The 25526-nt window shown below is 38.5% G+C and overlaps 1 protein-coding gene and 1 pseudogene across 15 annotated transcripts in view; both read right to left on the bottom strand.

The window, feature by feature from the left end:
* The window catches only part of SYTL5 (synaptotagmin like 5), a 241372-nt gene that overhangs the window by 175094 nt on the left and 40752 nt on the right, over window positions 1–25526 (bottom strand). The gene's annotated exons all lie outside the window — the stretch shown is intronic.
* LOC135969095 (methylsterol monooxygenase 1 pseudogene) lies at window positions 18095–19032 on the bottom strand (annotated as a pseudogene).

Raw genomic sequence — 25526 nt, 5'->3', positions numbered from 1 at the left:
TGCCTGTAATCCCAGCACTTTGGGAGGCCAAGGCGGGCGGATCACGAGGTCAGGAGATCAAGGCTAACACGGTGAAACCCTGTCTCTACTAAAAATACAAAAAATTAGCCGGGCGTGGTGGCGGGTGCCTGTACTCAGGAGGCTGAGGCAGGAGAATGGCGTGAACCCGGGAGGCAGAGTTTGCAGTGAGTCGAGATCGCGCCACTGCACTCTAGCCTGGGCGACAGAGCGAGACTCCGTCTCAACAACAACAACAACAACAACAACAAAAAAAATAGAGAATAACCCAGCAATCTGTTATCTAGATTCATTAGTCTTGAAACTTTTTGTAACATTTTATTTTGAAGTGATTTTAGATTTATAGAAAATCTGCAAAATTGCAAATAGTTCTCATATTCAACCAAGACTCCCAAATGTTAATACTTTACCGCATTTGCTTCATTATTCTGTTTCTCATTGTTTTATAAAATTATTGTTGTAGTAAAAATCACTTAACATAAATTTGCCATTTTAAAGTGCACAATTCTGTGGCCTTTAGTACATTTATAATATTGTACAACCATCACTACTACCTAAGTCTAGGACCTTTTCATCATCCCAAAAGAAAGCTCACTACCCAAGCAATCATTTCCCATACCTACCTTCACCCAGCCCATGGCAACCATTAGTTTTGTTTCTTTCTATTTACCTATTGAGAATATTTCATATATATAAAGTCATATAATATGTGATTTTTTTATTGGTTTTATTCACTTACAATAATGTTTTCAAGGTTCATTGACGTTGCAGTATGTATCAGCACTCTATTCCTTTTTATGACAGAATATATTCCATTGTATGGATGGTAACACATTTTGATATCCATTCATTAGCTGATACACATTTATTTAGCAAATTTTCAGTCTACAATACAGTATTATTAACTATAGTCGCCATACTGTACCTTATATCTCTAGACTTATTAATCCTATATAACTGCAACTTTGTACCATTTGGCCAACATCTCCCTGTTTCTCCTACCCACCAACCCCTGGTAGCTACCATTTTACTCTGTTTCTATGTATTTGACTTGTTTAGATTCTACATAAATGAAATTATTCAGTATTCTTCTTGCTGTTTTTGGCTTATTTCACTTAGCATAGTGTCCTTATTTTTAAGTCTTTAAACAAGTACAATTGGGCGGATCACCTGAGGTCAGGAGTTCAAGAGCAGCCTGGCAAACTTGGGGAAACCTTGTCTCTACTAAAAATATTTATTAAAAAAACAGCTGGGCATGGTGGCGGGTGCCTGTAATCCCAGCTACTCTGGAGGCTGAGGCAGGAGAATCGCTTGAACCCGGGAGGCGGAGGTTGCAGTGAGCTGAGATCACACCACTTGCACTCCAGCCTGGGCGACAGAGGGAGACTCTGTCTAAAAAAAAAAAAAAAGTTTTATATTGCTCCTCTGGTACTAGCAAGCTGCACCAGGTACGTGGGCTGCTGTTTTTATGATACCTGAGCGGTGGGAGTGGGGAATGGAAAGGGAGGAGTTAAATCATCAGAGTTATCTTACCGAACTTCAGCAGCTTCTTTCATTAAGCACTCCCCTAGTTGTTGTGAATTTGGAATTATATTCTAGAGTTCTGAAAAGCTTGATTCTGACCACTTTTGCTTAATTTTTCTTTTAGTGGAAGAACAGGGTTTTGGAGTGCGCTACTCCAATAATTCGGTGACCTTTTCTGATGATGCATTTGAGGACTAAGCTCTGATCTTTTTCTTACCCAAATTCCTACCTAAGGGGTCGAGGGAGTCATGCCCTTCAAACCATAAATTCTCATCAGATGAGTTTTATTTGACCCTCTGTATTGTGACTTACTTTTCAATCTGACTCTGACATAACATTATGAGACAAGGAAAAAAATATTTAACCCCAAAATATATTTCCTTGCCATACCTTGAAATTCCCCTGTAAAGTCTATTGTGAGAAAAACCCACTTTCTATAGAGAAGCCCCTTCCCCCTTTGTTTTCCTTTCTTTCTTTCTAGATCCAGGAGATAATTAACTAAGAGCAAGGCACCATTTTAAGTCCAATAGGAAACAATTTACAACTGCTGTCTCTGAAGTCTGCTGAGAGATTCCTCTGCACAATAAAACTTGGTCTCCACAATCCTTTATCTTTAACCTGAACATTCCTTTCTATGGATCCCAGGTCTTCAGACAAACTCAACCAACTGTCAACCAGAAAATGTTTAAATTTACCTATAGCCTAGAAGCCCCCTGTTTTGAGTTGTCCCGCCTTTCTGAACCAAACCAATGTATTTCTTAAATGTATTTGATTGATGTCTCATGCCCTCCTAAAATATATAAAACCAAGCTGTACCCCAACCACCTTGGGCACGTGTTCTCAGGAGCTCCTGAGGGCTGTGTCATGGGCCATGGTCACTCATATTTGGCTGAGAATAAATCTCTTAAAATATTTTACAGAGTTTGACTATACTCTGACTCCCAAAACCTGTGGGGCCTCAGAGAAGACTCAGGACCCCGAAGGAGTTGCCCGAAACCGGAGCTAAGGTACAAGCAGGGGCCCATTGAAGCCCCACCAAATTGGAGCTTCTCCTCCGGTGGAACTGGTGAGTCCTCCTGAGTCCCAGACCTCACTTTGGTTGATTGTCCTTGATTTATTCTGAGTTGGTTTTCTCCTAGGAAGTTGTTTAAGGATCCTAATTCTAGTTCATAGATGCATTCTAAAGGGAATTATCTATTGCTTTTTTTCCTAAAATTTATCCTTATTCGGTTTGTCTGTGTGCATTTGCGTGAGGAACTGAACTGTTGTTTTCCTAGATAAATGAGGGACTTGAGTTTTTCAGCTCTGAAGAGAAAGGGCATTTGCTCCTCCCAGCCGAAAGGCGCCCTTGGGTGACCGGGAGCCTCGTGGGAGTGTCTGAGGGGTTGACTCCCCGCGATGCTCAGCGGTCCTGCAGGGAAATCCCCAACAAAAATTAATTTAAAAAATGGCTCATCCAGGAAGCGCATATAAGGGCTCATTACCCAGCGTTTTGAGCCCTTTCAGAGGTCATAGATCTCTGGAGGGAGAAACTGAGACACGTAAGAGGGCAGAAACGACTCAGTGGTGACACACTGTGGAGTCCTGCCCACAAATAGCACACATGGATCCACCACACAAGAACCCTAGGGCACAGCTCAGTAAATACCTGAAACTCACAGCTATAAAAATGGTTAATAGAAAAATAACTTTAAATATTGGCTGTCACAGTTTTTGTAAATAATCTAGGTAAACTACTAAATTAATCAGGTAAACGTAATGGGATAAATGCTTTTAAACAAACTAGATGCTGATGCCATGCTCTTGGACTTCTCAGACTCCAGAACTATGAAATAAATGAACTTCTTTTCTTTATAAATTACCCAGTCTATGGTATTCTGCCATAGCAATGGAAAATTGGCAACAAGAAGTGAGGCCATTGCTATAACAGAGATCTGAAAATATGGAAGCAGCTTTGGAATTGGGTGATGGGTAGACGCTGTAAGAATCTAGAGGAGGCTGGGCGCGGTGGCTCGAGCCTGTAATCCCAGCACTTTGGGAGGCCGAGACGGGTGGATCACAAGGTCAGGAGATTGAGACCATCCTGGCGAACACGGTGAAACCCCGTCTCTACTAAAAAATACAAAAAAAAACCTAGCCGGGCGAGGTGGCGGGCGCCTGTAGTCCCAGCTACTCGGGAGGCTGAGGCAGGAGAATGGCGTAAACCCGGGAGGTGGAGCTTGCAGTGAGCTGAGATCCCGCCACTGCACTCTAGCCCTGTCGACAGAGCGAGACTCATCTCAAAAAAAAAAAAAAAAAAAAAAGAATCTGGAGGAACAGACCAGGAAAAAAAAAAACCTGTATTGCCATAAATGGTGCATTAAAGGTGACTCTTGTGAGGGCTCAGAAAAAAGAGAAGACCTGAGAAATTCTAAAACATTTTAGAGATTGCTTAAGTGGCCTTGACCAAAATATTGATAAAAATATGGACAGTGAAAGCCACTCTAATGAGGTATCAGATGGAACTAAAGAAACTGGAGAAAAGGTCATTCTTGTTATAAAGTAGCAAAAAACTTGGCTGAACTGTGTTCCTGGTTGAGAGCTTTATGGAAGGCAGAATTTAAGAGCGATGAACTGGACTAGCTTGTGGAACATATACGAAAGCAGCAAAGCATTCAGGATGTTTCAAGGCTGCTTTTAACAGCTTATAGTAAAACAAAAGAGGAAAGAGATGATTTGAAGAGAGAATTTGTAACTAAAATGAAAGCAGAGTGAAATGATTTTGGACATGTGGTAGAGAATGAAAGAGCATTTTCAGCACAGGAAACCAAGGGTATGACTAAGTGATCAATTGATAAGGAGATTAGTATGGATGAAACAAAGCCAGAGAGTATCAGGACATAGGAGAAAATCTCTTAGAGATCTTCGAGTCTTCCCCTCCCATTACAGGCTCAGAGCTCTGGGAGGGTAGAATGGTTTTGAGGGATGGGCCACTGGCCAGGGCTGCCTTAGGTCTCCGTTCCTTGCATTCTGGTGCAGCACTCCCCATCATAACAGCTGTGGCCCAAGATGCTCCAGGTGCAACTTGACCTGCCACCCTAAACGGTACGAGACATAAACCTTGGCAGCACCCATGAGGTGCTAATTCTGGAGATGTGCAGAATGTAAGAGCTGGGGGAACATGGCTTCCTTCACCCAGATTTCAAAGGATGGCACGAACAGCGTGGAGGCCCAGGCAGAGAGTTGTCACAGGGTGGAGCCACAGCAGAGAGCGCCTACAAGGGCAATGCTGAGCAGAAATGTAAGGTCAGTCGTTGGGATTCACGCGGGATGGTGGCGGAAATATTAAAGGGAAATATTAGGCAAAGTTATAGGGAGTAGTCACAAACTGTTTGGAAGGCCGAAAGGTTACATAGCTTGTAATAATTGAACAGGCTGAAGGCAGCCGGTTCTTACCTTAGAGCATTAGGTCATAGGGTAAATACTAGGGACAATAGAGGCTTCCTCATTTAAGTCTGTTTACCCTACCTCCAATAACTAACCTTTGAGCCAGATGGCCCTCATGGGGGAAGGTCAACCAAGCACATTGCCCCATAATAGTATTTATTTTAAACCGCAGTACCTGAGCTTTAATCATTCTGAGAACTACTCTCTTAACCATGTTAATTATCCAGAAGTGTGTTTACTCAAAGCTTCTGTTGTTAATTCTATACTAAATAAATGGCTGGAGTGTGAGCCGCTCAGGGCCGGCCGCAGTGGCAAACCTCTCTTGGTGTGCAGGCGGTCGGACGCTCAGCAGGACTGGCAAAACAGAATATCTGTGTGTCAGTGTGCGTTTTATTCATCCGTCGTTTAGGTCAGGGTCTGTGGGCAGATCCCCGCAGCTAATGCCCTCTTGTGAGGAGTCACACCTCAGTCAGTGCTAGAGCTGTCACAGGGAGTCCACACTAGGGCAATGCCTAGTGGAGCTGCAGGGGAAGGACTGCCCATAAGAATTCAGAACTGTAGAGCTACAAGCATTCAGTCCCCTTGGGAGAACTGCAGGCATAAGGCTCCAACCTGTATAAACTGCTGCATGGGCTGAGCCCAGCAAAGCCACAGGGATGGAACTGCCCAAGGCTTTGAAGATTCCAACCCCTCCCCTCACAGTACATTCCAGAGATGGCACATGGAGTGAAAGATCGTTCTAAGCTTTAAGGTTTAATGTTGTTTCCCTGTTGGGGTTTTGACTTGCTAAGACCAGTTACTTATTTTTTCTTGCTTATTTTCCCCATTTTTAATAGGAACGACTGTCTGTCCTGTGCTTAGCATTGTATTTTGCAAGTATAAAGCTTGTTTTGATCTTACAGGCCTGCAGCTGGCAAGGAAATTGCACATTTTGAGTCTCATCTATATCTGATTCAGATGAGACTCTGGACTTTGAACTTTTGAGTTGATGCTGAAATAAGTTAGGACTATGGGGCTACTGGAATAGAATTAATACATTTTGCATGTGAAAAGAAAATAAATGTTGGGGGCCAGGGGCAGAAAGCTACGGTGTTTTTATGGTGTTCCCTAAATGTCGTGTGTTGGAAACTTAATCCCCAGATTCATATGTTAATGGCGTTTGGAGATGGGGTCTTTGAAAGGTAATTAGAATTAAATAAGGTCATCAGGCTAGGGCCCCCATGATGGTACTGGAGGCTGCATGAGAAGAGGAAGAGTGATCTGAACTGACAAACTCTTCCCTCTTGCCATAAGATGTCCTCCACCATATTATGACACAGTCAGAAGGCCATTAGCAGATGCTGGTACCATGCTCTCAGACTTCTCAACCTCTAGAACTATGAGGTAAAAAAAACTTTATAAATTACACAGTCTGTGGTATTTTTTTTTTTTTTTTGAGATGGAGTCTCATTCTGTTGCCCAGGTTGTAGTGCAGTGGCACGATCTCAGCTCACTGCAACCTTCGTCTCCAAGGCTCAAGCAATTATCCTGCCCCAGCCTCCCGAGTAGCTGGGATTACAGGTGCCCACCACTACACCTGGCTAATTTTTGTATTTTTAGTAGATCCAAGTTTTCACCATGTTGACCAGGCTGGTCTCGAACTCCCAACCTCAAGTGATCTGCCCGCATTGGCCTCCCAAAGTGCTGGGATTACAGGCGTGAGCCTCCATGCCCAGTTACAGTCTATGGTATTCTGTGATAGCAACAGAAAACTGACTGAGAGTTGATATTGTTAAAATATCTATACTACCTAAAGTATTCTACAGATTCAACGCAATTTCTATCAAAATTCAAATGGCATTATTTACAGAAATAGAAAAAACAATCCTAAAATCATATGGAACCACAAAATACCCAGAATAGCCAAAACAGTCTTGTTAAAAAAAAAGTTAGAGTCATCATACTTCACTATTTCGAAATATATTACAAAAATACAGTAACCCAGTAGTATGATACTGGCATAAAGACAGACCTATAAAACCAATGGAACAGAACAGAGAGCCCAGAAGTAAACCCATACATATAGTCAACAGACCTTCAACAAGGATGCCAAGAACACACAACTGGGAAAGAGTCCTCTCAGTAAATGGTGTTGGGAAGATTGAACATTCACATGCAAAAGTATGAAATTCTACCCATGTCATACACCATACACAAAAATTCACTAAAAATGAGTTAAAGACTTAAGTGTAAGACCTGAACTTTAAAACTCTTAGCAGAAAACACAGTAGGGAAAGCTCCATAATGTTGGTTCTTGGCAATGATTTATTGGCTATAGCCTCAAAAGCACAGGCAACAAAAGCAAAAAATAGACAAAGGGGACTATATCAAACCCAAAAGCTTCTACACAGAAAAGGAAACAACAGGTAAAAGGCAACCTACAGAATGAGAAAAAAAAAAAATTGCAAGCTATGTATCTGATAAGGGGCAAATATACAAATATATAAAGGTTTCCTACAGCTCAATAGCAGAAAAACAAATAACCAAATTTAAAAAGTGAGCAAAACTGTGAATCGACATTTCTCCCAACAAGACATACGAATGGCCATGAGGCATATAAAAAGATGCTCAGCACCACTAATAATCAGGGAAATGTGAATGAAAACCACAATGAGATATCCCCTCATACCTCTTAGAATGGCTATGATAAAAAGGAAAGATATCAAGCGTTGGTGAAGATGTGATGAAATTGGAACCCTGGTACAGTGTTAGTGGGACTATAGAATGGTGGATCTGCTACAAAAAACAATACAGAGGTTCCTCAGAAAATTTAAAATAGAATTACCAGATGATCCAGCAATCCCGCTTCTGGGTATTTACTGGTATTAAATATAAATATGGATCTCGAAGGCATATCTGAGCTCCCATGCTCATAACACCATTATTCACAATAGTTATGACATGTAAACAACCTAAATGTCCAACTAGGGATAAATAGATTAAAAATATGGTATATAAATGCAATTGAATAGTATTCATTATTTTAAAAATCATGAAATCCTGCCACATGAGATAACATAGATGAACTTTGTGGACGTTATGCTAAGTGGAAAAAGCCAGTTATAGAAGAACAAATAATGCATTATTTTATTTATATAAAGTATCTGAAATAGTGAAATTCACAGAAGCAGAGAGTAGAGTGGCAGTAGCCAGGGACTGGCGGGGGGGAAATGGGCACTTGCTATTCAATCGGTACAAAGTTTCACTTATGCAAGATGATTAAGTTCTAGAGAGCTGCTGTACAACATTGTGCCTATAGTAAATAACACTCCATTGTACATTTAAAAATTTGTGGAGAGGGTAGATCTCATGTTAAATGCTCTTACCAAAATAAAAATGAACTAAATTAATTATCTAATTAATTAAATGACTTGATTTAAGTACAGATTTTTCAGTAAAGTGTCCCAAATTACACTGAGCAAAGACAAGAACCAGCAACTAGGCAAAGAGAACTACAAGTATAGATGTTGAATTCTAATTCTCTAGCTACAGTAGTTTCTGCCTTTGCATGTTAAACTGAGATTATATGCCAAATAATTGTTTAACTTGAAATTGCAAGATTAGTTCATGTAGTTACATTTTGTATCTCTCCCACACAGTTCAACCAGTAGAGTTGGCTTAGGAGAATCAATAAAATATGTATGTTTGTATACAGGTGTGTTCAATTTTAACATGGTCCACCATAGAAAACAGGCCATAAGTAAATGACTAAGGTCTGCATTTGTCTCCTGTTCCTCTCGTGATCACTTTGTGGTGATGCCTAAGATGATCATTTGTTCCAGATGATACAGATGCTCAGGTTGGAAGCTTGGGATTCAGTCTAGGAGTAGGAGTGAAGGAGTCCTTACCAAAGCCTAACATGGAACTTGAAACCTGAGGTAGGAAATAGCTATTGAGCCAATTCACAGAGTCCCTTAGGGAAAGGTAATCATAAATTTAATTACCTAAAACCTAGAACTTTCCTTACATTTCCTGGCCAGTGTATTGCTACATAAGGGTGAATCTCAACTAAAAAGATGTGAGCATTTTGCCCAGTCAGAAAAGGCTGTCATCTCTTAACCTTAAGAACAAAAATAAGTAAAAAATGTTCATCTAATTATATGTTTCTAGCATAACACAATACAGCCGATGTTGGCAGATAATTCCAGTCTTTTACTTCACTAATTTTGCAAACACAGTAAAACAAAGTAAATAGTTTGCGTCATCATCTTTGGACTCTTAAAATCTATTACATAAATTGAAAGAAGCATAAAGAATTTAGATATTTTTAAGCAAACTTACATATAATAGGCAACCAGTTCAAACAATTCCTCTAAGTTCCCTGGAAAGAGACCAATGTGTAATTATTAGTTTTTAAATAATCCATGCTGTGGTGCCAAAGGAATATAAATGTAATGTTAAAAAAATTGATCAATAAATTATAATCTCATTTATTATTTATAAAACATTTTTTGCCACATCCTCTCTGATTTTTTAATAACCACATTGTGAGGTATAAAAGAAGGGACCATAACCCTAATTTTACAGATATGAGAAAACTCATTTGCCCTGGATTTCGTATCTCATTAGTGGTAAAAAGATCCAGTGTTCTTTACAGTATGCTGCGAAATATTTCCTGCTATTGATAAGACTTTGTTGCAATGACCTCTAAGGATTTTGGTATCATTAAATAAAGGTTACATAAAGTCGTTCTATTTTTGATAATAATTTTTCTTCATATGGCATGCTGGACTTGAAACTTAGAGACCTGAAATTATGTTCTAATAACCGGTTAACTCACTATAGCTTCATAGTGACACCACCTAAAGATCTTTGCACACAATGTTGCTATATATCCATTTGTGCGTGTGTGTGTGCGTGTGTGTGTGTGTGTATGGTGAGAGATGGGGAGGAAAGTTATAACTATCAGAAATATAATGCAACATAAAACATAATTAAATCAATTTTGCAAATTGTGAAATGTCTATTATGTTTTGATTTATTCCAGCATGGTCCAAGAGTTATAAACTTCTCATCACAACAGAAATTGAAAGCAAAGGTCAATTACAAATGTTATCTCATAGAGAGGTCTACCATTACCATATCAGAATGCCAGGAATAAGTAAAGTTCCCTTCTTGTTCTTGCTTACTTATCTTTAAGACCTTGTATTTGCCTCTAAAGCTGTATGTTTCCTTGAGGGGAGCATCTTGTCCCCATTTATGTGAACTCATCAAAGCATCAACCCTAGATCAATCTGCGTTCTTCATGTCCATATCCAGGACAGCTAGAGAAAAATCACACAGCCCTACAGACTGGGTGAGAAGACAAACTCGTGGTCCACCAATCAGCTAAGCCTAATCACCTGTGTATTCTTTTCCTTATCTTTGGTCAGTTCCTGAAGACAGTGCCCTCAATGACTTTTCAATGCTCTTCTGAAATTACTCAGGCCCTGATGCCCTCCCTCTTAGCCTTGGTTCTCTCAATATACTGCCCTTCCATTAACTTACTGATGTTCACACTTAGCTGTACCTCATCATAGGTTCAGAGGACTAGATGTTCTTTTCTCTTTTCAAATCTACATTCTTTCATTTTTTTTGTCCTTAATCTCATCTCCTCAGACTTGCTCCACGACCTTGTTCCAACAAGCATTCTCTTTTTTCTTTAACTTGAATATCTCAAGTTTCACTGATTCCTTTATCTCAGCCTATAAACAAGTCGAAAAATACATATGCATTGCCCTTCGTGTAATCTACTGTACAATTTGTCTCTTCTTCGTATTTATTATAATACATTTATTAAAATTCTTATCTGTACTTGCTGCGTCCATCCCACCTCTCAGTCACTTCTCAAGTTGCTGTAATCTGACTTTTACCCCGACTGCTCTCTTGCATCTTCACTAATGTGGGAGTCCCAACTCCCTAGCCACAGTGATTAGTACAGGGATGGGCATGTGACTGACACCTGACCAATCAGAGTCTTCCTTCAGGTTTATTTTGTATTTTGAGATAACAAGGAAAAAACTCCTTTTTTTTCTGGTTTTGGAGCTAACAGAATATGAATCTGGAACTGCCTAAGATCATGACTCTAGCCTCAAAGCATCACTCAGCTTAAAAGAAAAAAAAAAAACAGAGAGTCTGAGGGAAGAAAAGACGGTGTTAAAATTTCTAGCTTTAGTCATACTCAAAGTCAGCTCTGACCCTGAGTGTCCTGATATGATTATTTTATCCATTAAATTCTACTCTTTGGCTTAAGTCAAATTCTTATTTGTTGACCTTTCCTTCTCAAGTTCCTCATCTGTCATCTACTCCAGCATCATCTTCTCACTCTATTATATTCATTTCATCCTGCATATGCTTCTTTTGATGATTTCAACCAGACTCATGCTTTCAAACTTTAAACTATGAACTGATAACTCCCAAGTCTATATCACCAGACCAGTTCTCTCCCCTGAATTTCATACTCAAATGCCAACATTATACTAAATAATTTCACTTTTTTTAATTAATTAATTTATTTTTTAGACCAAGTCTTTCTCTGATGCCAACTTCACTTTGATTACCCAAGGGCAACTCACTCCAGAGTGAATATAAACCCGTTTTCCTGAGGTCAGTCCCAGGACATGTTTACCCTGGTGGTTCTGGAGTAATTATTAATAGCACTCTTTCACGTTCTCTGAAGTGTCCTGGTTTTGAGGATAAAATTCATTGTCACTCTCTCTCAGACTCAATGTTTCCTACACTGAACCCACTATCCTTCTTTCCATATCTCAGTCAGTCAAATTGGAAGCTTAGAGTCATCCTTGACTCTTTCCCCTGAATCTGTCCTCCATGTTATAACAATATCCAGGCCTTGAACACTTCTTGACTCTATCATTTTCTCTCTTTTCCAGCTGCCACTGCTCTGGACTTTTACCATCTTTGAAATAGCCTCTTAACTACCAGTCTTCTTCCTCTCAAATCTATCATCCACAATAACAATAAGGGCGTTGAATTATTGGTCCAAATTCTTCATCCCTCCTAGTGTCCATCCTCCTAGTGTCCTCTTCGGAAATCAATCCCTGGCCCTGTCCTTACCCCAGTTACCATTGCTAATGACATTGAAGTTCCTTCCGCTAGAGATGGAGTCGATTTCCCTACCCTTTGACTTTGGGCTTATCCAGGTGATTAGCTTTGGTCAGTATAACCACAGATGTAACTCAAGTAGGAGTTTGGCAACTTCAGTTCTTGTGCTTTTGACCTTGTCGTGGAAAGAGCATTTCTTGGCTAGCCCATAGGTCTAATAAAGACAACAGTCAGGTCAGCAAAAATTGGACCCTGTCTACCACCTGCAACCAAGTGCAGACAAACCCAGGGCTAGACAAACCCAAGTGCAGAACATTTAACTCCCAATCAAATAGCAGAAGGGTGAAGAAGAATAAATTATTGTTGTTTTAAGCCAGTAAATTTTGCTGTGCTTTTTAATGGAACAATAGCTTATTGACACAATTCCCCTCTCTATTTTAGTTAGTAATACTGAATTCACCCAAAAGAGAAGCCTAAAGATATCCTTGATTTTCCCTCCTCACCCTAACCTTTACATTCCAACAATTCCTAGATCTTACAAATCTATATTCCAAACATTTCTTGAATCCAAATTCCCCTCTGTATTTCTTTTGCCACTGCTCTGATTCAAACCCTCATATCTTTGATCCTGGATTGCTGCAATAGATTTACCTGGTTTCCTTGTGTCTAGCCCATCCTCCTCAAGAATGTGATCCATGTATCCACCAAAGGACCTTTCTCTAAGGAAATTTGACCATTTCTCCCCATTTCCTCCTCTTTCCTAAAAATTCTTTAATGGGTTTCCATCATCCACAGAATAAAGTCCAACTTCCAAACAAGACTCTCACGGTCTGGCCCTGGCTAACTCTTTAGACTCATCCCTCACCACTCCTGCTTTGCAATTTTTACTACAGCAACACTGCTTGTAGTTTCTCAAAATCTCTCCAGAAAGCAATCCCTGAGCATCGCCTTACCCCAGTTTATGGTTTTCTCCTTCTTGCTCCCCACAATTTGCTGTACATATTTATATGTACTTACCACAGCATAATGACCTATCAATCTATCTCTCCTACTGTCTTTTTGAGGGGAGACTGTCTTACTTGTGCTTTAATTTGAATCCCCCACCCTAGGGCAGAACCTGACATGTATGACATGCTAAATAAATATTTAGTGAGTAAATGAATGAATGACTGATTTTTTTAAAAACTCATAAAACATATTTATACTGTTTATGAAAATGCTTTTGATATTTTCTGTTCCTAATCCCAAATAATATATTTTTTCTTGCTATTAATACATGTGATTCAAAAAATCACCATTGAAATCAATTCACTTATTTACCGAGGATCTTTTAACAGATCTGACGTTAGTAATATGAAAGCAAGATAACGGAGTTTAGCATTTGTTTCCACATAGAAACAGATATTTAGTAAGAATTTAATAGAACAGGGCCTCTTAGTCAGATTGCACTTTTCTTTGGTATATAATAGTGAACTAAACTTTGAAAAAAAATTATTTTACTTTATGGATCCATAACTGTTTTTTATTCCTTGAAAGTCTTTCTGCCCTTCAGATCAGATCAATTTACACATATTCCAATTTCTTCAATGATTATTGCTCTATTCAGGCTCTTCAGTCAATTTCGGTAATTGCTATAAAAGTAAAATTGTATTACATGTTGGACGGATAACATCCATCATGTGCTGCACTGATTAACAATTGAAAAACCTCAGTACACCTTAAAATGAACACATATCAAGGTATGTTTCCAAACATCTTTACACTTACATAGCCTGAAAAGCTCTCAGAAAAAGTACTTATTTAATTTGGTCGAAAATCAATATTTGGTGTATTTTCAATTACTATCTTTTATAAAACTGTTAATGAATAATGTTTTCTGTGACAACCAACTGAATATACATCACACATTAAAGGTGATTTCAACCAATATTAAAGCCACCAAAAAAGCAATACGCTTCTGAGTTTCTTAAATAGGAAAGCATTGCACACTTCTCAGTCATAAACAGAATTCCAAGTACAGGTTCTGAAGACTGAAAGCATATATCAAACCTTAAGAAAAGTAAAAGTAAATAAAGATATTTTCTGCTTTACAGTTATTACTTCTGAAAGGTAGTAATTCACATATAAGTTATCAAATGGTATTTGAAAGTCTTCCTACCTAAAACAGCTCTTCTGAAAATACTTTCAGCAAATAATTATTTCATAAAATATATATGCATAATAGAGCAATATATTTTAGATATACATTTATCAGGTTTCCTCTAAGTGAAAAATACTGTAGGGTAGAGGAACAGTTGCCAACAGAAAGGGTTCCAGAAGCATATATACCGTATCTAAGAGCAAGATGATGTTTAAATACATAATTTACATTTCCTTAAGTAGGAAAAAAGGTGAAAGGCAATGACTCAATCTATTGAGAGAAAATCTTTTAAACTTCCTGAAGTTCCAATTTGATCATGATGGCATTCCCCAAAGATTAAAATAGGTATTGATGAAAGACTTATTAAAATACAGAAAAGCATTGGGAGCGTGAATAGTCCGAAACAACAAAGGAAACAAATCACTCACATTTAAAATTTTTTTGCATGGGCTGGGCGCGGTGGCTCAAGCCTGTAATCCCAGCACTTTGGGAGGCCGAGACGGGCGGATCACGAGGTCAGGAGATCGAGACCATCCTGGCGAACACGGTGAAACCCCGTCTCTACTAAAAAAATACAAAAAACTAGCCGGGCGAGGTGGCGGGCGCCTGTAATCCCAGCTACAAGGGAGGCTGAGGCAGGAGAATGGCGTAAACCCGGGAGGCGGAGCTTGCAGTGAGCTGAGATCCGGCCACAGCACTCCAGCCTGGGCGACAGAGCGAGACTCCGTCTCAAAAAAAAAAAAATTTTTTTGCAACAGATATTCTTTTCTAATGATGTGTACTTTAGACCAGTCAAGAAATTGATTTCCATGTCCTAAGCATTCAAACCACTGTCTATGTGACAGGAGAGATCTAGAGTGGAATTAATAATTTGTCATGGTTCACATGCAATTAAACAGCATATAATTACAAATTAAACACTACATTTCTTTTTTTAATGTTGTACCCAGGATCAACTGAGCACCCAGGTGCAACTAAAAGGGCAAAACGTGTACTCTACATTTCCTTTTATTTCCCCTAACAAGTGTATATTTTCCCTTTTTGTCTTCCTTGGTGCCGAATAAGCTTCCCTCATTATGGTGAACATTATTTATTTTTCCTTTTTTCATGTTCTACCCTCCAACCACAATCAAAATGTACCTGTTCTTCTCAGATCTTGTGAGGTGTAAGAAATTAAGCTGATTAAGGTGGAAGCACTAATGGCGTGATAGCTTACTCTTTCCAGATTTAATCAATGAGGAATGCTTTGAGCAGCAAGCAATAGCAATATCAATAACAACAACAATAATAAACAAACTACAATGATATAAACCATTGGAGGTACCTCAATGTCAGGTTGGTTTGGTGGCACACCCATGTCATGAAGGACATAGGCTTTTTCTACTGTTATGTTTGACCATACTTAGCATATGGGATTTTGTTCTTTGAATGGTTGCTTCATAGTTTCAAGATGCTTTTCCTAGCTCCAAACATCACAATAACAAAGTAACATTTAAAGGCAGGAATTCATAGAAATTAGACTGAGACAAGTCATTTACGTACTTTGTTCCTTTTATTAGGAAGTACAAACTTTCCATGAAGCCCCATAATAACTTCCCTTATATCTCATTGGCAAGGGAGAATAGGAAAGTAAGTCTCAGGCTTTTTCAGCCTCCATGGTAGAGGTGGATGAGAGAAGAAAGGGGTTGGAAATGATTTTTAGATTCCAATGTGAATGCCTGCCATATCAGATAACATGCTTGAAATTGCATAGGAACCTTTAGAGTTTACATACAGAAAAGAAATAGCAACAAATTGAGGCTCAGTTTGTTTTAAAATCTCTGCCCGCTAGATATCTGTATTCCTGTGTTCATTGTAGCATTATTCACAATAGCCAACCTAAGTGTCTGTCAATGGATGAATGAATTTTAAAAATGTGGTACATATACAAAATGGAATACTATTCTGCCATAAAAAAGAAGGAAATCCTATCATTTGTGACAATATGGAGGTACCTGGAGAACATTATGTTAAGTGACATAAGCCAGGCCTAGAAAGGCAAACATCCATGATCTCACTTATATGTGGAATCTAAAAAAGTTGAATGTAGAAAGTAGCGTGGTAGTTATCAGAGGCTGAGGTGGGAGGTGGTGGCAGATGGGGAAAGTGGAAATGTATACATATATCAAATCATCAAGTTGTATACTTTAAATACATATAAAAATATATGTAAATATATAAATTCTAACCATGATCCATACTTCAATAAAGTTGCAAAAAATAATTTAAGCAAAAACTATGTAAATGATTTTATAATAGAATATATAATTTTATAACATATTATATAATAATATTCCTTAAAATAATATATACTTTTTTATTTTTAAAAATAAAACATAAAACTAATGCTTAGAAAATCAATTCCAGTGATGCTTTTGGACTTCAAATTCTAGAAAAACTAATATTCCTAGTAAATAAAAGCAGCTCATGTTATACCTTTCGTTGTCATTAACCTTTACTACTCTGTTATATGAGGTTCCCTGTCATTATTGTCCATTAGACTGCTTGGTAATAGGATAAACTTGGGAGAAATTATGCAGGATCTAAATGAAATAAGTGTAAGAAGATAAGAGAAAAAGATTCTGACAATTCCGAAGCCTCCTGGAGTAGAATTTGCCCACTTAAGAAATATTCTCATACTGAAAAAAAATGTGGCTATGGAGAAGATTTGGAACTCTGTGTATTTGGGCTTAAAGTGACTGAGTCATTTGGTACTTTGGTTTAGTTTGGAAATGTATAAAAGCATCAGGAAAAGAAATATGAAATGGAGTTGGGGGGCACAGGAGAAAATGTTTTCAGATTAAGATGTTAACAAATAATCAAACAGTTCATCTTATCTAATCTCACAAAAATCCTTCAAGGTGGCTATTACTAATCTCACTTAATGTGAGGAAACTGAATACAGAAAAAAATAACCAGCTTAGCCAAACTTCCAAAGTGGGAAAATTAGGATCTACATCAAAGTCTGTCTGCCAAATCTATGCAGTTTCTATTTCTTCTATCCAACAGAGAAAGAGAGATCAGAACACATGCCCAAAAAGATGTAAATCTTAGCTGAAATGATATCAGTTTTCTGATGGTGTATTAGTCCATTTTCACACTGCTATAAAGAAGTACCTGAGACTGGGTAATTTATAAAGGAAAGAGGTTTACATTACTCACAGTTCTGCATGGCTGGGGGGCATCAGGAAACTTACAATCATGGCAGAGGATGAAGGGGAAGCAAGGCATGTCTTACATGGTGGCGGGAGAGAAAGAGAGCAAAGAAAGCCACATCCTTTTAAACCATCAGTTCTTGTGAGAACTCACTCACCATCATGAGAACAGCATGGGGGAACTTCCCCCATGATCCAATCACCTCCCACCAGGTCCCTCCCCCAACACAGGGGGATTACAATTTGAGGTGAGATTTTGGTACGGACACAGAGCCAAATCGTATCAGATGGAAATAGGAAATGTCTTATGATGCACAGGAATGTTCACAAAGCAATCACTGAATGAAACTGATTGACCAGAGATTATCAAGAAAAAGGTGAGCCTTATAATATGAAGACAGCCAATTTGGCCCCTCAGAAGTGAGGGAGAAATAAGGGACAGTGAATGAAAGAGGAAAGTTTAAGGAGAGGAGGAAATGAGGGAGAGAGGAAAGTGGGGCAAGAGAGAAAGGCAGTGAGGTGATGAACAGGGGCCTAGTTTTGCAGGAAATACTTATTATCTGTGTATTTCTACATATACATAATTTGTGTGTAAAGTAGAAAAAGTCTCCACTAGGAAGATAACTAAAGGTTATTAATATTCCTTTTATCACTCAGCAACCAAAGCCACATGCTTATTTCTGCTCCCCAGAAGCAATGTTAGCTACTAGTTTCAATTCAGGAAAATGTATATCTTCAGAAAGGTTTTTATGAGATATTTATTCAGCTTTTTCTCAAACTTCTTCATATTTTCACTATAAACGTTAAACTGAAAGTGTGTTCTAAAAATTCTATTCCACCATGAAAATGTAGAAGCATACTTTCTGATGAAGTTTATGTGGTGTAAATCATGATGCTGAGAACCAGCATAGAAAAGGATGAGATTTAAAGGTTTGAGAGGAATATCATAACCACGATGGGCATCAATAGTTTCTATCAAATAAATTGTCACCCATGTCCAAAGAAGAATTAATTACAGGATCACACAAAAGCGTGATTCCAACGAAAAATCTAGTTCCAAGAATTAGAATTTCCAAAGGATGTGCATATTCAGCTTCTATTCCAAATGGAACTTCAAACTTCTGATGAATTTTATGAATCTATTTACATACTCTTTTTGTGGTACAAGAATCTATGCAGGCTTAGAAATAGTGCCAAGTAATATCAAAGACTGTAGTATAGCCAAAGCACCTTGCCAAAAGCATATACCATTTTGTCATTCTTTTTCAATCATAAATAATATTGAAATACTCTGTAAAATGATAAGTTCCACAAATAAAAGCAACTGGATATAAAAGTGATTAAAGAGAAGTACTGTAAAGCATTTCCATTGGTTTTCCCATGTCTCTGGTTTATATTTTTCAACGTTGTTCTTTTTAATGCAAGGTATAAATTGAAATAGAAATCCAAGCAAAAAGAACAAGAAATAAAAGCTTTCATGAATGATAGCAGATCCCCATGTTGCAATCTAGAACATTGTATAATTATTAACATATAATTCCAAGCATTTTAAAATGGTTCTTGCAGAGGACTCTCAGGTAAAAGTGAATCTACATACTCCACAGTTACAAATGCTGAACTAAAGATGTTGGCACTTTCATTTGTTGCCATTTCTCAAATCTTTGCAGATAGCCTTCTAATTCTGGATGGTCATAAGGTGACTGTAGCCATGATTTTTGATGCTTCTGATTTTGTCATTCCACCTGTTTTAGCCAACTCTCATTTACTATGAGTAAATCATACCTAATAAATTTCTAAAACTCAAACTGACTTCTAATAACAGACTTGCTGATGTGAACTCAGGAAGTACAAATTCATTTACTGTTAAGATTAAGTAAACATACCACAACAAGATGCAGACGGGAGTTTAAGGAGCAATTTGAAGACACGCTCTAAGTTCATTGAGTCTTCAGTGAGCCACCTACAGTAGAGATCAGGTTTATTGGAAGGTGCCAGGACAGTGCCACCCTTATCATCAACCAACACCATCCTGCTTTCCCATAAAGACTAGAGAACTGTGCAGAAGGTGGAAAAGTCACCAGTCTTCTAGGGGGTGTTCATGGAGACTGATAATTCCCTCCCTTCCCACTGAGGAGAAAATAATTTTCTGAAATAAAATGATTATTTCCAGGAATACAAAGTAAGATGAGAGTCATGGAATCTAAGATGTCATAAAGTTAGTATAAAATCTTTGGGAAAGGGGTGTTGACACAGTTGGGGGATAGTTAACTGACAAAAATAAAACCACATCATATTTATCTTCTTACTGAATTAAAAACCCTCAACAAACTTGCTTCATGAAAGCTAAAAAGGTAAATTCTAAAATCATACAATTCATGGTTATCTCAATTTATAATTCTTATAAAAATAGAATTACTGTACCTATTCCTCTGCTTCGCTTCAGATTGTATTCTCAAGAACACAGTACAATGTACTGAAACAATAACATATATGTAGTTAAGAGTAGTTGCAGAATGCAAAAGCTTTGCTTTGAAATCAGTCTACCACCTATTTAATTATTAGTATAGGAAGTTGTACCAGCATTGGAAGTTAGTTTAATTTGGGTTCCCCCCAAAAGTGGACCCTGAGGCAAGGAATTGGAGGCAGATAAGTATTTATGAGGTAATCCCAGGATGCAAAAGGGAGAGACAGAGAAAGTGAAATGGAGAAAGGAAGAAAGAAAATCAAATGTATGCTACTTCTATAGAAAAATGAGACTCAGTCTCCTTGAGGATACTGTGAAGAACTGCACAGAATACCCTTCAAAATCAAACCATCAAAGGTAGGAGTGGCTGGGGCATTAATCTACCTACTCCTACTCACCGTTGGCTAAGGATTGCCTCTGGAGGTGTTAACTTACTTTCAGTTGTGCCTGCATTCATGGAATGACCCTCCATTTTTTGCCCCACTGCCCACTTGGCATGGGTCTCTGGCAAGTGCAGGGGACTCATCTCCACGAGTGAATGGAAATCAAGTTCCCAAGGGGTTGGGGCAGTCTTGTGGTATGTCACAAATTTCTGCTATAGAGGTTTAAGTGATTTCTGCCTTCTTCATGGAATCACCTGCTAATGTAATAGATTTCTTTAAGTATAGTATCAATTCCACAGGCATTTTAAGATACAAAACATACTCATCAGTTATTGCCAAATGTCAAATCTCAATCAAAATGACCCCCAGACTCTTTTCCCAGAAAAAAAAAATATTTTTCAACAGGTACATCATTTCCAAAATAGACCAGACCTGTGACAGACTTTTAAATATTAGGAATACATAGGATGGTGAGTAAGATTTGGTTATAGCTTAGCCTAGGGCCATAAACAACCCATAAATAGACACGAAACGACTGTGCTCCAAAATTCCTCAGCTATGTCAGGCCATGGGTAGTTCCTTTCTCAGGCTTCCACCTGAGAGGCTTCTGCTCGACATATGAGGAGCATTTATAGTAAACTGAATTTTGATAAAAAGCTCCAGAAAAGCAGGGAACAATTGTTTATGAAAACCATCTAGATTAGTGTTTTCAGAACTGTGCCCATGAGGCCATGGAAGAGAAAAAAATAAAGGGGTGGGTCTGGACTCCTCCCTTGCTTCAACAGGAGCCATGGTGAATTTTTGTTTGTTATGTGTAGGCTTATGCTTCAGCTTGAAAAACACAGAACAAACTCTTCGATTTACAAATGAAACACAGGCTGGGAGCCATTAAGTGGCTTGTAAAAGACCACACTGCCAGACAGAAGCAGAGCTAGAACGAGGAATCTGACTTCCAAGTAACAAAGACTCTCTCCTTTAACCTAGTTCTCACCTTGGACTTCCCTCTTTGTCCCTGTAGAATCAAGTATAAGCAAGAATGGGGCTAAGTTACTTTACTGAAAATCCCCCACACTTTGTATCATCAAATTTCTCATCCCCCATCGTCGATATCAAATCACCCTGGCCAGCCTTCAGCAGGAATTATGTTGAGTTGGTCTAGTAAGAGTCACCCTTACCCTGAGGTTTCCTTTTAGTAATTTTCCACCCACTGATCCTCACCCTGCTCCTTGGCTGTAAATTCCCACTTGTCCTCATTGGAGTTCAGCCCAATATCCTTCCCCCATTTCAAGACCTCATTGCAGTGGTTTCTCTACCTACAGCGATAGTCTCCCCAAATAAAGCCTTCATTACCATCTTTAGCAAGAGTCCTTAAACATTTTCTTCTTTAACGTAAGCCAGCAATGCACTTCCTAATTCACCTTAGTTTTCCTTTCCAGACCTGTGTCAATTCACAAAAATACTCTCAGCAGTAAGCCTCCCTATTGTCTTCCCTTCAACAAATGTAGGGGATATTTAAAATGGTACTTAAAACAATACTGACTATAGTCACTTCATCCTCTCTAGGGGAATGATTCAAATCTTCTCTGAGGTAGATAGCTCTTTTGTTTATAACAATACTTTGATGATGGGCCTTGACTGACTTGTTCATAGAGAAATGTGAGGACCCTTGCTCAAAGTTTAAATGAATGAAAGCCAAATTACACCATGAAACAGAGTAAGAGAGACTAAGGTGGCCGGGAGGGAGGCCAGCAAGAAGGGAAGATGGGATGAAAGCAGGGGAGAGAAAGACGAAGAGGCAAAGATATAAGCAATATGGAGGCCTGAGGAGAAATTCTCTGTGATTGGGCATAGCTAAAGAACTGAGAACATGGTGGCATGATATTCTGTTGTAAGTTTGTGGTACTGGGCTGGGTTGTCACCATTTTTTCCCTTCCCTGTTATTTCCAGGATTTAGAAATCGGCCACACACAAAAGCCATATGTTAGTTTTATTTGAAAAAAGGAATAAAGTGAAGCACAGCAATGGGGAAGAGGATAGGAGAGCCCAGAACAGATAGAGAAGACGTGGAATTAAACAGATGCACTGCTGTTTAAGAGCTTAGCAGAGAATGGTGCTATACCATAAACCAGCCCAGGACGACGTAAGCCATCTCTGGGGAGTTCTGAGAGATAAGGGGGTGGAGGGCAAGGATAAGTGCCATTTGATTTGAACATCCTCCCACTAACTCTTTTCATCAGTCAAAGTCATTTCCTGCCCATAATGCATTAAAGAACTATGACACAAGAATAGGACACAGTGTGTGAAAATTGCTCCAACTTTCAGGTTCTTGTCAGGAGAAGCAGCATGTAATACTTGACATGACTCATTTAGGTAGGAGATGACAGCAGGTAAAATTAACAGGAATCTGAAGTGATGTGTTATTTCCCTTAAAGAAATATATGATCAGAAATGAAAAAAAAATGCCATAAAATTCACATATGTACTTTATTTAAAATGTTGACATACAGGAAAAATGTACTAATGAAAGAATTTGTGCTTATGTTTATGAAAGGCCTATTATTATAAATATTATTTGTAGAATAAAACTCATTAACCCATTTAGATTCACAAATAATGCAATCGAATTTTTTTGAATTATTAGAAAATGTATACCACTAATGACTTTCAATGGTAATTTAGGCCTACCAAAACGGTTAACTTTGACAGAAAGAAAATCAAAATCACAGTGAGGGAAAGGCTAAGATAAAATATAAATGAAAAGTTTTTTTTTCCCTACAGGTTATTTCAAGTAACTGACTTCCATGGGTAGGAGGCATAACTAAAAATAGATTTTAGAAAATTATTCTACGAAAAGAACATGTGATCAAATCCTAAAATGCTTCAGTCCTTGATGTGGCTCAATGTCTTTAGTACAGTGGTTCTCACAGTGTAGTCCCTGGCCAGCAGGATAAGCATCACATGGGAACTTGCTGGAAATGCAAAGTCACATCTTAGAGAATCATCATTTGACAGTCAACGAGGTTGGGATGTTTTTATCCATCAACTTCCCGTCAGTCATTGGTTAAAGGCTACTTCTGGGGACCTTATCCTAGACAGAAGGAGAGCTTGCCTCTTTGACCACAGGGGAAAAAAAGCTCTCAGACAGAGAGTAACCATAGCAGGTTTTTGTAGCAAGCAGCCTTTTGCATGTCCAGGTGAACATCGAAGGGATATGGTAGGGCACCAGCAGCCTCTGCTACGGTCTCTGAACTTCATATGAGAAAGATCTAGGTTTTATTACCTCAATCATCATTATTGTGTTAATATCAATGATGAATTACACAGTCAGAAAGGGGGAAGGGGTCTCAGGAAATACACTCCAAAACTGTAATCAGCCACTTTACATTTCTTTCTGGGATTGTCCCTGCACAAGCTGAATGTGGTGGTGAACTGGTCCCAGATATGGCTGTGCAATGAATCCAGTATGCATGACTTTCTGGCGGGGAATCCCTGAAGTTAATGCATTTTACTTGTCCATATGATACTTATATTTAATAATCCAGTGATTCTAAATCTCTATTTAAATGTCATTGCAGGGCATGATATATTGTATGCCTGATTTAAAACAAACAGAAACTCCAATTGATTCAGTCAACAAATTCATCTAATTCTACTACTGATTCATAGTAACCACATAAATTGCCAGCAGGAACAGGAAAATCCCTCTATAGTAAGCCCTAGTTAGGCAACATCCTTCCCTAAAGCTTATTTCCAGAAATAGTCATGAAGAGTGAATACAACTGCCTCCAAGAATGTTTTCTTTTACTGGACTCTGTCATTTACCCTCTACTGGGTTCTAATCAGGTTTTCCAAATAAGTCTCCTGGAATATCCCATTGCAGCGTATTAGATAAGTGACCCCAGAGTCAACATAAAATTTAATCAGAAGACAGTAAAATAAACACAGTGGTCATATTTATTTATTACTGACTTCCAATAAATCTCCCAGGCCCAGTTCATACACCTAGATTGATTTTCATGCAAAAGATAACATCCTTGCACAAATTATATACATATATACATACACATATATACATACGTATATATACACACACATATATACACATATACACACACACATATATACATATATATACACACACATACATATACACCTATCCCTAACTGAAAATATTTGTTTCTATACTAAACATGTCTACCTAGTAAAAGAGACAGAACCAATGAGGGAAACGAGATCACTGGGAACCCTTGATTTTAATGGTCACCTTGATATTAATGATCCAGTGGCTAAATTCAGCATATAGGAGTGTTTTGTTTGTCTTGTCTATTATGTTTCATTTGTATGAAAAAAGAATAAGCATTTATATATGGGGGAATTCAAATAAAATAATCCATGTTTCCGCTTCCTCTTTCAAGAATCAGTATCAGGCAACAGTGGTCTCAGAATCTGTGTGGCAACAAGAGGCAGAGGTTGGAGAATGGCTGTCTCCTTAAGATAGGGCAGACACAGCCAGGCGCAGTGGTTCACACCTATAATCCCAGCATTTTGGAAGGCTGAGGCGGGCGGATCACCTGAGGTCAAGAGTTTGAGACCAGCCTGGCCAACATGGTGAAACCTCATCTCTACTAAAAATACAAAAAAAAAATTAGCTGGATATGGAGGCGCACACCTGTAGTCCCAGCTACTCGAGGAGGCTCAGGCAGGAGAATCGCTTGAACCTGGGAGGCGGAGATTGCAGTGAGTCAAGATCATGCCACAGCACTCCAGCCTGGGCAACAGAGGGAGACTCCATCTCAAAACAAAACAAGACAAAAAGATAGGGCAGACACACCCAATTTATCATAGTTACCACTGTTTCCTTATTGTCTACCTGCCTTGCCTCTAGGGGTATTGAGTTCGTAACCCATTGTAAATAGAATTTTATACACAGTTTTGGAAATGTAGTGCATCTTACCTTTTACACAGATGCCTCAGATGTAGGAAATTTTCATTTGGAATACAAGCTTCTGTGTGTTGACTAATTGCATTACTGTGTATAATTGATGGTGCTCAGCCAGTGCACCTAGGATGACAATGAATAGCACATAAAATATTCTAAGACAGCCTTTCCATTTCCTGTTGTAATTATTAGCAATATTCTCTAGGTCTCATCTTAAGCTAGGCCCTGCCCCTGCCCTATACAGGTCTTCCTCTAGATAATTTCTGTGCAGCACCAGCACAGCAAAGGAAGGATAAAGATGAAGCTAAAACATAAAAAGAAGTTAAACCTATGTATACATTTGTGACTAGGAGAATAA

This window comes from Macaca fascicularis, chromosome X (assembly GCF_037993035.2).
Source record: "Macaca fascicularis isolate 582-1 chromosome X, T2T-MFA8v1.1".
Taxonomy (NCBI): Eukaryota; Metazoa; Chordata; class Mammalia; order Primates; family Cercopithecidae; genus Macaca; species Macaca fascicularis.
The sequence above is the reverse complement of the archived record's forward strand: the minus strand, read 5'-3'. Positions and strand labels throughout refer to the sequence as shown.